Source organism: Mesocricetus auratus, unplaced genomic scaffold, assembly GCF_017639785.1.
Source record: "Mesocricetus auratus isolate SY011 unplaced genomic scaffold, BCM_Maur_2.0 Super-Scaffold_100001, whole genome shotgun sequence".
NCBI lineage: Eukaryota > Metazoa > Chordata > Mammalia > Rodentia > Cricetidae > Mesocricetus > Mesocricetus auratus.
The window spans coordinates 5,024,051-5,041,339 of NW_024429187.1; the positions used below are offsets into that span (position 1 = coordinate 5,024,051).

The 17,289-nt window shown below is 44.1% G+C and overlaps 1 long non-coding RNA gene across 1 annotated transcript in view; it reads right to left on the reverse strand.

Annotated features, from left to right (window-relative positions):
• Positions 1–15,982, reverse strand: part of LOC121139738 — a 36,438-nt gene extending 20,456 nt beyond the window's left edge. Inside the window, exons 1-2 of the long non-coding RNA XR_005876653.1 lie at positions 15,923–15,982; positions 14,807–14,974 (exon numbers count right to left, since the gene is read on the reverse strand). This is a non-coding gene — a long non-coding RNA (uncharacterized LOC121139738). The remainder of the gene's footprint in view (positions 1–14,806; positions 14,975–15,922) is intronic.
• Between the last annotated feature and the right edge of the window lie 1,307 nt (positions 15,983–17,289).

Genomic DNA, 17,289 nt, shown 5'->3' on the forward strand with positions numbered 1-17,289 from the left:
CACAGGCATAAGAAAAATACTCAGGAAGGTAGAGGACAAGGAAGGCAAGAGATTACGGTGAGAGTGAATCATGCCTCAATAAGAGGGGGATGAGAAACAGAATTACAGAAGGGAAATTGAAAGGGGCAATGGCACAATGATCGTGGGTAGATCAAATTTCAGACAGCAGATAACACAGGCAAGAGGAAGAGAAAAGGCCATTGAAGGAGCCCTGGTCAGGGGAAAGCCTCTGACTTACAGGTCAAAGGTTAGGTTGGACTGGGGAGGTGGTAACAGAAATGACATGGAAGACAGTATTTTCTTCCAATGGCTGCAGAAAATTATCCACCAGCCTCCTGTTCTCTAACTCCATTTTCTACTCTCTTGGCTTTGAAATGTAAGGGCTCTGGCCCTTCTCCCTTGGATACGGGTGACATTCTTCACTCTTTCAAGCAGCACTGTGCCACAGACGTGGAAGCTAGGAGAAGCTGGCACTGAAGGGAAACACAAATGGCTGGTGTAAGAATACCTGTGAGCTTGTTCCCCAGCAACCACAAGGTGGCTCACAACCATCTACAATGGGTCCAGGGCATCTGATATCCTCTCTGACCTCCATGGGCACTGGACACACACATAATGAAGAAACAGAACATTCATGCACATGAAGTAAACAATTCTAAACATATATATATGTACATAAACACATAGTTTTGTTTTTGTTTTATTTCAAGACAAGGTTTCTTTGTGCAGCCTTAGCTGTCCTAGAATTAGCTCGGTAAACCAGGCTGCCCTCAAACTCACAGAGATCCACCTGCCTCTGCCTCTGCCTCTGCTGGGATTAAAGGTATATGCTACCACCACCTGAATAAATATTTTTTTTAATTTAGAGGAAGAAATACAACTTCTCCTTACTCAGTGGGACACAACACCTAAAGACTTAAACTCCCGCCATTGAAGACTTCCAAAGGCTTTGAGTCTTCCATGCTATGAGAAAGCCGACCCAAAGGCAGGAGCCATTCAGGCTTCCAGCGCCCAGTCTTGATTTTGTTTCTCCTATCATGTACATCAGACATGCAACCAATCTTCCTTGTATTTCTAAATAAACACATGGGTATCACGGGGCAAAAATATGATGACTAATCTTTATTGCACACAATATGACCAGTCACTTCACTCCTGTCCCCATACCTTCCCCAACATGGTGGACTGTAACCCTCAAACTGCAAGCCACAATAAACCTGTTTTCCTGAAGGACTTTATGGTCGGGTATTTTGTCACAGCAATGAGAATGACTCAGTACAAGTGGTAATTCACACTCGCTGTGCCCTCCCTGAACTTTTGGCTCACAGATAATGACTGCTGGTCTACACCAGTAACTTTGGAGTAACTTGTTACGGGCAACAAGAAGGACAAGTGACCTTGACTTACCAGCAAAGCACTGTTCTATATTTAATGGATGGTGAGGTAGGTTGGAAGGGGACAGTAGTGGATAGTAAAAGATGGGGAGGTTTGCAATAAAAAGGCAAAAACTAGGATGTACCTAGCCATGGACGTGTAGAAGTACCTAGAGGAAAGGCCAGGCAATGAGACATTGTCCACAAGCTTGGATCCTGAGGCTATAAGAAGGTCACATGGACCAGGGATACGGTAGGTTAAAGTCTGTGGGATAACCTGGGGCTATGAACGTTCTAAGGAAGCAGCAAGACCTCATTTAAAAAAAGACTGCTCAGTAACACTGAAGGCCCAGCTGGATTTAATGGCAGGAATTTGGAATGCATCATACCAGCCCAGTGGGATCGTGTCCTCCAACAATGTTTAACAGGTTAGAAGGCAAAGTAGGAAGCTGAGTAGCGGGAAAGATCTGAGCTTTATGTGTCATGACAACCACTGTGCATCCCTTAAGTCACTTAGTAGATGTCTACTTAACACCCAGGATATGTCAGACGGGGTGCGCTATGCAGTAAAGGAGTGTGAAACTGAGCCCAAAACATGTTCAATGAAAGGGCTTTGAAGGAGCTAAAGGTTTTTCTCCAAGGGAAATGAGATGGACATGCCTTTCAGTAATTGATTAAAATGAGCACAAATATTATAAATTTTAAAAGTAAGCCTTTATGTCCAGACAGACAGCACAAGAGTTAAGAGCATTTACTTATCTGCGGAAAACCTAGGGTTCAGTTCCCAGCCCCCCCCCAATCAGGCAATCCACAAGCTTCTGCAACTCCAGTTCCAGGGGATCCCACCGCTCTGCTGGCCTTCACAGACACCTGCAAGCAGTGGTACACACAGAAATGCCCACACAAACACAAATAGACAAATCCTAAAGGGAGAAAAGGAAGAAAGCCTCAGACAAATGAAGACTCCCCTCACACCTGCATCCCTGAGAGCTCTTAGGTGAGAACTGAAACGAGGGGAGAGGAACTATAACCCTAACTTAAGACCTTCAGCGGTACCCAAACCTGGGTCAAGCATTACTTCCTCCTCATCCGCGCACTGTTTTGAGCTACTTAACATCTAGTTAGATTGTCTAAGAGGATATCCATAATTTTGAGAGTAGGTAGCTATTGGCCAGATAATATATTTCAAAATCCAACTGGATATATTTTTAATTTTATGTATAAAAATTTATACAAATATAAATTTTATATATTTTTATATGTAATATATATTTATTTTAGATGTATAAATCTTATTTATATATAATGTATTTGTTTTATATATATAAACATTATTTATAAATATATATATTTTTTAGCTGAACACTGATGCTTCCCAGGTAAAAGGGTGTATGATGCTCTCAAGGGGAGAAGAGTTATCCCAACATCACACTTCTCTCGGTGTTTGAAAATCATCTTAACTGTGTCAATGTGCTCATCCAAATCTCCCCAACACTTAATAATGACCTTACCACATATTATAACAACTAAAAGAAAAGGAGGTTCTAGCCATGGGTCTATGGGTGGTTTGGGGGACATAATGTATCAGTCTGTCAGTATTTAGGAATAAAAAATAATTGAATTTATGGCTTCCTTGGTGCCTTTGAGGGTTGGTTTCTAGATTCTTCCATTGAAACCAGAATCTTGGGTTGCTCATAAATAAAATGACTAAGTATTTGTATATAGTGTCACATCAATTCACCATAAATACAGGGTTTATTTCTGGACTTTCTTTTTGTTGCTGTTGTTGTTTTCCAGACAGGGTTTTTCTGTGTCTTTGGAGGCTGTCCTGGAACTAGCTGTTGTAGACCAGGCTGGTCTTGAACTCACAGAGACCACCTGCCTCCGCCTCCTCATTGCTGGAATTAAAGGTATGTGCCACCACTGCCTGGCTATTACTGGACTTTCAATTCACTGATGGATATGTCATTATTTTCCTGTGTACTTTGAATTCTCTCTAGATTACTTGGAATACCTAACTCTATATAAGCTGTGTAAGTAGTTTCTTGCTGAGGTTAATATATAATGACAAGAAATTCTACACATTCTCAGCAGAGATGTGCTGTTGTTTTGGTTTTATATTTTTCTTTTTCAGATAATATCCATCTACAGTTAGCTGAATTCATAGAGTGGAATCCATGATATGTATAGCCTGAACTTAGTTTTGGAAGAGACAGGCAACTTGGCAGTTACACTTGATCACATGACTGTAAGGTATAGCTAGCTCCTTGTGAGTGACATGGCCCAGGGCAGTGGCCTGGACAGTTTTATGTCAACCTGGCACAAGCTAAAGTCATTTGAGAGAAGGGAGCCTCAATTAAGGAAACGCCTCCATAAGACTGGGCTATGGACAAGTATGTAGAGCATTTTTGTGATTAGTGATTGGTGGGGAATGGCCCAGGCCATTGTGGGGAGTGCTGTCCCTGGGATGATAGTCCTGAGTTCTATAAGAAAGCAGGCTAATGGACCCTACCCTGAGTGAAATGACAGACTCTAGATATCCCCTATGCGGAAGGAATTGGCAATAGGGTGGGAGGCTGGGGCGGGGTGGGGGGTGCGGGAGGAGGGGAGGGAGAGGGAACTGGGATTGACATGTAAAACAAGCTATTTAAAATTAAAATAAAAAATTTTTAAAAATTAAAAAAAAATCTGCAAAAAAAAGAACCTAAAATATATGCATAGTACCCAAGAGAAGAGGAATGAGGCAAGATCCTCTGAATGGATGGGGAACACGGCGAGGGGTGGTGGGGAGTGGGAGCTGGGAAGAAGAGAGGGGGAGAAGAGGAAGAGAGAGTAGGTCATGGGGGAACAGGAAGGTTGAGTGGGGGGGTAGAATAGGGGGAAGAGGGAATCATAGGTTAGAAGACAGATCAGGCACCAGTGTGACCTCTAATGATCTAAAGGGAGGACACCAACTGGCAAGCTAAGCAATAGTGGAGAGACCACCTCGAATGCCCATTCCTGATAATGAACTTGATGTCTATAACCATCCTGGAGCCTTCATCCAGTGACTGATGGAAGCAGAGGCAAACACCCACAGTTAAGCACTGAACTGAACCCAAGGAACCCAGTGACAGAGAGAGTGGAGCAATGAGCAAATTGGCAAAGAATGGGCTGGCAAAACAGCTGATCTGAAGAGGGGAGAGCTCTTGAACCCCAGACCGACAGCGGGGAAGCCAGCATGCGACTGATACAGACCCCCCCGAATGTGAGTGTCAGTGAGGAGGCCTGGGCAACCTATGGGGCCCTGAGCAGTGGATCAGTGTTTATCCCTGGAATACAAACAGACTTTGTGTGTCCATAACACAAAGAAGGATGCTCTCTCAGCCTGGACTCTTAGGGGAGTGCCTAGACCCTACCCTGAGTGAAATGACAGACTCTAGATATCCCTCATGTGGAAGGAATTGGCCATAGGGTGGGAGGCTGGGGAGGGATGGGGGGTGCGTGAGGAGGGGAGGGAGAGGGAACTGGGATTGACATGTGAAACAAGCTATTTAAAATTAAAATAATAAAAAAAAGAAAGCAGGGTAAGGCTGCTGCTGGTGGCTCACGCCTTTAGTCACAGCTCTTGGGAGGCAGAGGCAGGTGGATCTCTGTGAATTCCAGGCCAGCCTGCTCTACAGAGTGAGTTCCAGGACAGCCAGGGCTGCACAGTGAAACTCTGTCTTAAAAAAAACAAAAGTAAGAAGGAGAAAAGGAGGGAGGGGGAGGGAGGGAGGGAGGGAGGGAGGGAGGGAGGGAGGGAGGGAGGGAGGGAGGGAGGGAGGGGAGGAAGGGGAGGGAGGGAGTTGAGTACTCCAGTAATCAGCACTCCATGGCTCCTGCTTCCAGTTTTCTGCCCTACTGGAATTCCTGTCCCAAATTCCTCCAATGAAAAACTATAATCTGGAAGTGTAAACCAAATAAACCCTTTCCTCTCCAACTTGCTTTTGGTCATGGTGTGTCTTCACAGCAATAGAAACCGTTAGTGGGACAGGAAGCCTCTGAACCTCCTGGTACAAGGGGCTTTCCAAACACAATGGCTAAGGCTCCGGAGCCTGAGACAAAAGTGTGCGTTATTTGACCCAGCAGGGGAAGGAAAGCAACCCGAGCATGGAACCTCTGGATTATCTAAATGTATGCATCCTTCTCCGGACACTGTCACCCTGCAGTCTTGCTTGCAATAAAACTGCTGTATGGTTATAAACGGTCTGAGTCCTGTGCCCAGCTTCAGCAATCAGCAATGGAACACTTAAGATAATTGATGGAATTAATGCGCAGAGCAAGAAGGACAGGAAGATGGAGATCTCTTGGGGGAAAAGCTCGTTTATTTATTCAGTCTTTATTGAGTGTTTACTGGTTTAAAAATCTCACTAGGCAACTGACAGACCAAAATAACTCAGGCATGACCCTTGATCATAAGAGGTCCGCATTGGGAAGAAAAATATACAGACAGGCAAACCAAAGCTCACAACCCGTGATAACAAAGGAGGGGTTTGCAAAACCGGAAGGAAGAGAGTAAATCCTTCTGAGAGAGTTTTCGTGGCTTTGTATTTGCACTTAGAAAAGACGAGTTACCAAGAATCAGAAAGGGACAAGGCAAGGGAGAAGTGCACTCCACAAACAGGTGTTACGTTTGTGTAGCTTTTCATCAATAAAGAGCTATTTAAACAAACCACACTTGTGCAACTGAATACTATCTAGATACTGCCTTAAATTGCACTGAAAAACAAAAGAACATTCTCTAAATATTACCAATTATTCACGTTATATGTATGTATGCACATGCATTTGTGTGTACACATATATATATGTACATGTGTGTATGTGTGCTGTGTATATGTGTATACATGCATGTGAGGGTATGTGTTTGCATGTATGTGAATGTGTATCTCTGTATGTGGTTTTTAGTGGTATTTAAGAAATATAACTTAATTAAAAGGACATTATTTAAAAGCAGTAATATGAAGAAACATTTAAGGCAATTTTTCAAAGGATTAGAAACATGAAGTCACAAGCTTAAGGTACTTATGAACACCAAATGATAAATATTTTTTAAAAAATCATATTACACACGTAAGATTGACAAAGGCAAAAGGCAAGGAAACAATCCTGAAAGATGACATCTAGATCAATAAAACAGCATCAAAAGGCCAGAGATCAACCCTTGCATTCATGATGGGTTGATTCACAGGAAATTTCAGGAAAAGTCAAGCAAATATTTTTTTCAACAAGTGTGGTAGACATCCCTATGCCAAAAAAGGGGGTGATCTGAACCCTTCCCTATGCCAAAAAAGGGGGTGATCTGAACCCTTCCCTATGCCAAAAAAGGGGGTGATCTGAACCCTTCCCTCACATTGTATGCAGAAATGGGCTCAAAATGGTCATAGCTCTACCTACAATAGCTACAGTTATAACATTTTAAAAATATGAGTCAATTTTCATGACCATGCATCAGGCGATGACTTCCTAGATAGAACACCAAAATCAAAACTGGCACACAAAAAAAATACAAACAGACGAGATTTTTATCACAAGAGCATTTGTGTTTCAAAAGCATCAACAAACTGAAGAGAAACCCAATATTTATAAATAATTCATGTGGTAAGAAGCTTGAATCCCTAATATCTAAGGAGTCTATCACCTTATAAAAAGACAAATAATCTAAGTTTTACATATGGAAAGGATTTTCTCCAAAGACAGTAAGCTTGCCAGCGAGCACATAAAAAGATGCCCAGCACCACTAATTATTGGGAAGGAACAATGAAAGCTGCAAAAAGTAAATAAATAAATAAAATTTCACACCTAACAGGATAGCTAAGATATAAAGTTTATGGGGGAAACTGCGACCTTCAAACCACACTGGCCAAAGGTATCTAGTTGGCAAAACAGTTAATACCATTAAACCTAGGGTAGCATATGCCACAGCAACTCTACCCCTAGGTATATAAAAAATAAGAAGGAATTAAAGTATACATTAACAAACACTTGCATATGAATATTCACACTAGTGCAATGTTCAAAAAGTGTAGAAACTCCCAGCATATGTCAAATAGCTAATGGTAAAAGAAAATTTGCAATATCCTTATAATGGATCATTTGACAGTGTGAGATGCTCATGGCAGAAATAATGCAGGCATAAAAGGTCACATTTTGCATTAATCAATTTAGATAAAATATCCAGAATGAACAAACTTGAGGACAACAACCTGACCTCCACACATGTGCCTTGAAACATTCAAGCTCATGTATACACATTACATAAATAAAACTTATAAACTTTGAGAAAAAATAAAATTGGCCAATAATATGATACATATATAGAAAACCCAAATAACAGCAAAGTCATTAGATTGATAACTGCAAAACTTCAAGAATAAAGGCTCAAGAAAGAAGAGAAACAAGTGTACAACCACAGCATTGTGATGGTTAACTATGCACTAGCTTGAGTAGGTCCCAGGGGGTCAGATAGTTTGTCAAACACTGTATTGGGTGTGTCTGTGTTCCTAGATGACATGGACATTGGAGTCAGTGAACCAAGAAGAGCAGTTCATCCCTAATGTGGACCTGTAAATTACCTACACTGTGTGGAGGAACTTTGGCCAGTCCAGGCCATATGGTGAGTTCAAGGCCAGCCCAAGCTATATGGTGAGTTCTCTAGGCCAGGCCAGGCCATGTGGTGAGTTCAAGGCCAGCCCAAGCTATATGGTGAGTTCTAGGCAAGCCCAGGCCATGTGGTGAGTTCAAGGCCAGTTTAGAGATGCACAATGCAATCTCAGGGTGGTGGCAGAGTCAGAGACTGGAGGCCAGGTAAGATGTAGCTATTGCAAACAAGGGGACTCTATCAGGCTATAAGCAAATTTGACTTTTCAGCAAAAAACATGCAAGCTACATAAAAGCAAAATGATACATCCAAATTGCTCAAAGATTTTTTTAAATTTCTATAAGAGAGGTTTGATAGCATTTTGTTATGCAATTCAGTTGATGTCCCTGGGAGCCCTGCTTGTTTCTGAAGGGAAACAGAGGGAACAATGGGTTCTGGAACAGAGGTGAGGTGGGGAGAGCTGGGAGGAAGGAGGGAAGGGAGAATGTGGTCAGGATGCATTTCACAAGAGAAGGATAAATAAAAAGAAAAAGGGGGAAAGATGAGTTTGGTGGTGTGTGCCTGTAGTGTTGGGAAAGCGCCTCCAATACTGAGAGGACCAGGCTTCAAAGGCATCATCACTTCCTGGCCTTTTGACCAAGATCAAGCGCAAGATCTGTTCTCATCAGTTTAACACTGGCCGGGCTTTCTGTCTGAAGACAACATATGGAATGAATTTCAGAGCCAATCGATAGACTAGAAAGAGAATTAAATAACAAAACAATCAAATACTAAAGTGGGACAGTTCCCGACAGAACACGGAGAGCACTGGACTACTGTGGGCCCTCAACACGGCTCAGCGGGTAAAGGAGCTCCCTGCCACACCTGTCCACCCCAGTTCAGTCCCCAGGACCCACATGTTACTAGGAGAAAACCAACTCCCACGTTGTCCTCTGACCCTCCACGTGCAATTGAAATGTTTAAAAGTGTTCAGCACTGCCATGATAGAAGCAAGTAAGTCCCTTTAGTTCTACTATAAAAGTACTAAAAGAACAAAACAAATGACATTACTGCATAGGTAATGCAAACGGATGTAAATGGAGACCAGTGGCCATACTGTGGAGGGGCAGGACATGGGCTACTGAAGCTGTGGCTGTCTTGGGGTGGACTTCTCCTGTGTATTATCCTGCAGCTGCCCTGTGGTAACTGAGGAGGTATCTGCAGATATCATACAAAAGGAAAAGGAAGGCAAGCATATCAGTATGAAAACCACTGGAAGACATGTGTGACAGCAGGAGACCAGGGAGCACAAACGAGCTGTGCGACAGACAGAAGACAGTTCTGCAGACAACAGGGAATCCCTCTTGTCAATAATTACTTCAAACGCCAGTGGGTTGTGCTCCTCAAACAAAAGGCACAGGGTGGCTAAACAAATCAAAAGCAGATTCAGTTACACACTACGTACAAGAGACTCACTTTCCACTTTAGAACAGTTTGAGCTGAAAGAGAAGATAGAAGGACAAATATTCCATGCAAATGGTAACCAGAAGAGAGCAGGGGTGGCCATCTTTCTGTCAGACAAGACAGACTTTGAGTACAAGCTAAAGACTTCCAGAAGACACTATGAACTCTTTGTAGTGATAAAACTATCGATCCATCAAGACAAAACAACTGCAACTACATATGGACCCCGTATGGAGTGATGACTTGGAGGTTAAGAACACTGACTGTTCTAGAGGACCTTGGTTCAGTTCCTGGCCCCTTCATGGTAGCTCACAACTGACTGTAATTCCAGTCCCAGGATACACGTGTAGTGCATAGTAGACATACATGTAGTCAAAATACCAATTCACGTAAAATGAACAAGTTTTTTGTTGTTGTTTTTGTTTTTGTTTTACAAGACAGGGTTTCTCTGTATTGTTTTGGAGGCTGTCGGTCCAGCCCGGCCTCGAACTCACAGAGATCCACCTGCCTCTGCCTCCCGAGTGCTGGGATTAAAGGCGTGCGGACCACCGCCCAGCTATAAAATGAACAAGTTTTTAATTTAAGTTTTTAAAAACATTGAAATAAACCAGGCATGAGGCAACTACCTATAATCCTATCACTCTAGAAACCAAGGCAGAAAAATTGCCAAGAGTTCAAGGTCAGTGAGACTTCATAATAAGTTCTAGATTAGCCAGGATTACATAACGTGTGTGTGTGTGTGCATGAATGTGGGGGGGGTCTCCATCTTGACATATCTTAAGACAGGGATATTTCACAGTGTAATGTTAGTATGGATTCCAGTCCTCCAGTCTCACTAATAGCTAAGTGAACTAGGGCAGAAAGAGTGAACTTAGGGGGTCAGGATACTTCCAAACAACATCGGAATGAGAACACACAAGCATGACGGCACATGGAACCTCCCATAGGATAGATCATGTTAAAAACACAGCAGCGGGTGCCAGACAGAGCCAAAAGAAGACAGAGAAACAGAACAGGTAAAATCCCTACTGGGGGGCATGAGGAAGTTCTGGATGAGACACACAGTCCTTTATCTGGGAAGAGCAACACCGCACTGCACACACAGCTTTTCAGAAGGTAAACCTCAGGTCTTCTTGCAAAAGTGGAAAAATCATAACAGTATTGAAGAAGCAAACTTGCTATGCTGTGCTGTATTAAGTCAAAACTTATCTTTCTCAAATGAGCCAGGAGAGCTAAGCATGGTAGTATACACCTGAAGACCCAGCTCCTGAGGGGCTGAAACCAGTCTAGGCTACATAGTAAATGATCCTATTGGAGGGAAGGGAGAAGGAGGGAGGGAGAAAAGGAGAGAGGGAGGGAGGGAGGAAGGAAGGACAGACAGAAGGAAGGAAGGAAGGAAGGAAGGAAGGAAGGAAGGAAGGAAGGACAGTGAAAAGATACAAGGGGAGCATAAGGTACCACATATTAGAGTCACCATTTACAAAGAACTCTATTTTTAAGAGTGTGATATAATTACATTTCTCCATGCAAACACTTCCATGTACCTCTCCTTGCTCTCTTTAAAATTCCGTCTCTTTTTCTTTGTTATTCCATGCACACACACACACACACACACACACACACACACACTTATATTCCTAGATATAGCCTGCTCAGCCTGTACACTATTACTTGTGTGTATGTCTTCGGGGCTGAGGGTTAGGTATTGGACAGCCAACTACTGAGCTCTCCCCTGGGGAGGACCACATTTTCTGCCCCCAGCTTGCCTCAGTTCCCTGTAGTTCTTTCTGTAGGATTGAGGTCTTGTGGGCGTTTCCCAGTCTATTCTGACATGTCCGTCATTGTTGTCCTTGTCCAGCACATATTAAGGCAGTCACACTGGTGTAAGCGTTTAATCCCAGCACTCAGGAGACAGAGGCAGGCAGATCTCTGAGTTTGCAGCCAACCTAGTCTACAGAGATAGTTTCAATACAGCCAGGTCTACACAGAGAAACCAAAAGGGGGGGGGGGGGGTGTTCCTTGATGCCTCCTTGATGATGTCCTTTGGATATAAGGACAAATGTTTAGCTTCTTAGGATTATGCTATATTCAGTAAGGAAAAAAAAAAAGCTCTTGTGGTTAACTGAATTCAAAGATAAATGATCTGTACAATGTCCATTAAATCCACAAGCTCCTCCTCTGCCTCCACCACGACAGGTGGCATTAAGCCTGGTAATTCCATACAATGTCAGGGTCACGACACCGCTGAGGGACTGTGGATTGGCACAGTGGCTGTGCTGGCTAGGCCCTCATCTCTCTCGCAGAACACCTGACAAAAGCAGCTTCAGGAAAGGGCAACTTTGTTTTGGCTCACTGGCTCATCTCCAGGGTCTGCTGAACGTCATGCTTTCTGTGGGCCTGCCTTGTGGCCAGAAGTCATGGTGAAGGGAGCACCTGGGAGAGCAGGTCACCTTCTCACGGCAGAAAACAGGAGGGAACCAGGACAAGATACACCATTCAAAGACCCAGGCCCCACCTCCTACGTGTGGACCAAATCACCTATCTCCAGTGCCTCCGGTTGGGTGTTATTCAATCCTCAGAGTGAGACTTCATCATACCCAAGCCACTGCAACCGCTGAGAAAAAGAACTTGGCAGAATCTACAAAACTAAGCACAGACTAGCCATTTGACGTAGCAATTCCAGCCTTAGGTATGTGCATAGCTACGGGGAATACAAATGTGCACATCAAAATGCATGGGCAAAAATATTGACAGGAGCATTATTCGTAACTGCCGAGTACCATAGATTACAAAGGTACTATACAAAGGCAGAGGCTGGCTGTCTTTAAAGGACAATTAGAGGAAATCAGAGGATTACAGGACATTACAGAAGTCTGGCAATGAAACACAACGCATGGTCCTGGATCACATAAATGCCTTTGTTAATGTAGTCCAGTCATGGCCTTGACTCAGAGGTTGTTGATGCTTTTGCTAAACCCTGGAGATTTTCTGCTCGAATCCACAGAGCAGTCTTGTGAGCATTGCTCCACTTCATCCTCGATCTCAGAGTGAGCTTTCTAAACACAAAGCTTTGTTGATGTCCCAGTGTCTGATTTGTTTCACTTCCTTCCCGACCTTGCTAGCCACGATCAGCCAGGCTATCTTCTAACCACAGACAAATGAGGCCAGCTGAGACCAGGATAACCAGGCAGCTGATCACTATGCCCAGCGCCAAACCACAGAATTGTGAGCTAAATACAATTGTTTAGGCTGATAAGTCTGAAAGCACTTCATAATGAAATACAGCTAACGACGGCAATTCCCTCATTCAAGACCCTTCACGGGTCCGCTTCTTTCTGGAAAGCTGTGATTGTGGCAGACATCGAGGTGCAGAATTCATCACTGCATTTCTGCCCAGGATCAGAACAAACATGGAGTGGAGGAGGATGCCTTAAAAAGCCAGCCATCCATATAAGTGATGCTCTAAGGTAGCTTGGGCGAGTTGCTGGTTGACTGCATTAGTCACTGGTAGGGGTTTTGAGACAGTCACCTCAGACCTTGAAGCTCACTGTGTAGCTGAGGTTGGCCTTGAACTCACCAGTCTCCTGCATCCACTTCTGCTGGGCTAGGGTTACAGGCTTTGCCACCATTTGCAGCTTTAATGCATCATTATTTAACACAAGTTTGTTGTCTGCTTTTTTTGTTATTGTTGTTTTGTTTTGTTTTGTTTTGTTTGAGACAGGGTCTCACTATGTAGCTCTGGCTGGCCTGAAACTCACTATATGGCCTCGGCTGACCTCCGAACTCAGAGATCCCCCCTACCTCTGCCTTCTGAGCGCTGAGATTAAAGGCATGAACCACCACACTCAGATCAAAATTAACTCTTCAAAACTTATTTTAAAGATTTTTAAAGCAAGCCTAGATCAGGCAGCAATATAAGCGCCATGTCTAGCTAACATTCAGAGGTGCTGGTGGAGGTCAGGAGACAGGTAAATGGTGTTAAGAGAAAACGTGAAAGCACACACTCCCTTTTCCCCAGACTGCTTAACTTGAAACGCATGGCTATCATGCTGTCCTATGGAACTCAAGTTTTACCACAAAAGGCGGCAGGTGACAAGGAAGCCGGCCAGGGTCTCCCATTCTTCCTTCACCACCTGACCAAGGGCCTCGCGGGCAGCCACACCAGCCAAGGCAGAGGAAGGGCAGCTGCTGAGATTCAGCACAGATGGAGCTTGCAAAGCCAGTAAAAAGCAACTTCAATTTAGACATTGCTTTCCGCTTCAAAATTATATCGACAAGATTACATTAAAGAACCTGCTAGAAGAAGCAGATAAAATGTGCTCATCTCTAAGCTCTGTAACCAAATGTTTTTAATGGTCTTACCACGCGCTCACTAAAATTAAAATAAAATCTCAAAACGCTGTCCCTGATTATCTTTCCTAAATGGATTGGAATCAAACCACGGGGGGGGGGTGTTACTACGTAACACTTGCTCTTTGTGCAGCCTCTTATGTATTTAGCTATTAATGAAGTTCCCATTTCCCCGAGGAGCAGTCCCGGGCCTGCATAAGAGGGAACATGGACTCCTCTGTCTCTAACTGTAAAAATCACCACCCAGCTCAGCTGCGAAAAATGACATTGATGTGGTATAAATAAGAGGAGATTTAAATATATTAAATTGGGAGAAGGCTTTAAGTCATAAAAATACTGTATATTTGTGGGTTAGAATAGCTATAATACAGGGCTAGAGAGGTGGATCATTGTTGAAAGTGCAACATGGCTTTTCCAGGGGACAAGGTTTGGTTCCCAGCACCTATGTGAAGTGACTCGCAACTGTTTGTAACTCCAGGTCAGGGGGAATCTAATGCCTCTGGCTTTAGCAGGCCCTGCACACACACACACACACACACACACACACACACACACACACAAACACACGCACACACGCACGCACACAAACATGCACATGCACAATTTAAAAAATCATCTTTTAATCAATGATAATAATGCTGGATGCTTCCCAGCATGAACTTACCACTGTGTCCAAGCTATCTGCCACATGTGTTATAAACATGGCATTAAATTTAGTATTACACCATCGAGTTAAAGAGAGGCATATTTTTCTTCTTCCCATAAAAGACAAGCAAAAGAGAACTTCTACATCCTGTGTATATGAATGAATAGCCAATATACCGAGCACTGTATACGCTGTGGTGGCCTTCCAATTTAATCCCCAGAATGGTCTGCCACAGATAATTATTAGTCAGGGAATGTCTCTGAGTTCATCTTATCCCTTTATCTCTTGCCCAAGAATATTAAGAGCAACCAAACGTCATCATTATATCCTTGTTTTTCCAAAACTGTTCAGAAACACCAGAGACAGACTCACCCAGCTCCTTTCTTTCCCGGTGGTTAACCAGGTGCAAAACTATTGTGTGCACCTCTATAAAGAAGACAGACTTGGACGATTGCTGCTTTCTTCATGTTGGAAACTGAGTCATTAGAATCTTTAAGCTAGTCAGATCCGAGAGGCAATTCCAGAGCTAAAGTTTCATACCTGGGACCCACATAAAAGAGGAAGGAGAGACCCAACCCCAAAAAGTTAGCCTCTGTCGTCCATGATTGTGCCATGACATACTCGCTAACCTGTCCATGTGAGCACACACAAATAATAAGTTTTTTAACTACTGAGCATGCCCAGTCCACAAGCATGTCCCTGTCAGTCATGTGAGTGAAACTGGACAAGATAGGAATGGTCAGGACAACCTGTCTCTAGCTTGTAGACTCATAGATGACTAAAGTTTAAGCTACTGGTTTCTGGAGAGGTACTTCTGAGGAGTCGTTGTCATGGCAGCAGGAAGTAATCGAGGCAGACTGGCTCTCACACTTAGAGAGAAGCACAGCTTATCCAAAAGTCAGTGTCCGGTGACATCAGTATGTTTGTCTTGCCTCAACTATATCTACCGTACACCATATTGCCGAACCTAGCGCTCACCGGCACAGCGAGGCTGGTGGACCAAGGAGCTTGGGGGAACCAGCCACTTCTGCCTCCCCAGCACTGGGATCATAGGCTGTCCTACTTTGCTGTCTGTTACTGTGCTAAAACACCAACTGGGGAGAGGAGAGGGTTTATTTGACTTTCGGGTAACAGTCTATCATCAGAGGAAGCCAAAGCAGAAAGCCAAGGCAGGGGCCGAGGCAGAGAAAGGGAGACAGTCGCGGGGAAGGACTAACAGTGAGGGCTTGCTATTCGGCTCTCCGGCGCCATCACAGTGCCTGAGACAGTCAAGTCACAAAGAGCATGTTTTGAGGCTCCAGCCCGTGGTCAGATACACCCGTCCCCTTTAGTTCTCTAGAAAGGAAGCTGGGTGACAGAGCAGGCTGTTCACCACAGGATCAGGAAACAAAGACAGAAGAGGCTAGGTCAGGCCAGGCTCCCATCAGAACAGGCCCCCATCAGAACAGGCCCCCACCAGAACAGGCTCCCACCAGAACAGGCTCCCACCAGAACAGGCTCACATCAGGCCAGGCTCCCATCAGAACAGGCTCCCATCAGGCCAGGCCCCCATCAGAACAGGCCCCCATCAGAACAGGCCCCCATCAGAACAGGCCCCCACCAGAACAGGCTCCCATCAGAACAGGCCCCCACCAGAACAGGCTCCCATCAGAACAGGCTCCCACCAGAACAGGCTCCCACCAGAACAGGCTCCCATCAGGCCAGGCCCCCACCAGAACAGGCCCCCATCAGAACAGGCTCCCATCAGAACAGGCTCCCATCAGAACAGGCCCCCATCAGAACAGGCTCCCATCAGGCCAGGCCCCCATCAGAACAGGCCCCCATCAGAACAGGCTCCCATCAGGCCAGGCCCCCATCAGGTCACACTCCCAGCATCTTTGAAGGACGTGCTTCCAATGACCTAAAGACCTCCCACAAGACTCCACCTCCTGAAGGAACCATCATTTCCTAATAGCACCATTTGAGGAAAGAGACTTTAATACTGGGGTCTTTAGCAGACAATCAGAAAACAGGCTGTAGGGGGGTAAAAGATGAGCCTGTAAGAGAATATGTCACATTTTATCATATACATAAAATGGAAAATGTAACATAAATATATGTATGTGTGAACTATCTGTGCTTATATCTATACATACTATATTAATATTCCATCCAATAGGATATATTTTAAGGAACTGGCTAATATACAACTACCGGGACAAGCCAGTAGAAAATCCATGGAGCAGGCAGTAGCTAGGAACTTGTAGGCAAGAGTCAAATTTTCTTTTTCTTTTTTTTTAGACTTATTTATTTTCTCTTATGAGTCAGGGTGTTTTGCCTGTATGTATGCACATGCACCCCCTGCATGCCTGGTGTTCATGGAGCTCAGACGAGAACATAGGATCCCTGGAGCTAGAGTCACAGATGGTTGCGACCCACAAGTAGGTGCTGGGAACTTGACCCCAGGACCTCTCCAAGACCAACAAGTACTCTTAGCTGCTGAGCCATCTCTCTAGCCTCTCAACTCTATCATCTTAAGGCAGAATATTTGGCCCCTCGGGGTAACTGCAGTTTTGTACTTATATTCTTTCAAGTGATTAGTTAAGGTACCCTCACATTATTGAGGGAAATGTCAAGTGTTGTACATGTTTAATTAAAGTAAAATGTTGTAAATGTTAACTGTGTCTATAAAATCCCTTCATAAAGTCACACTCATCTTCCTGTTTGATTCAACAGCTGAGTGTGACAGCCTGTCCATGAAGGCATAAAAGCTAGCCATCAACTGAGGAAATGCACACATTAAGCTGAGACCCCTATGAAAGACAGAGCCAAGGAGAGATGAGCTGAAAACAGAGAGATTCAGGCAAGAGGACCAG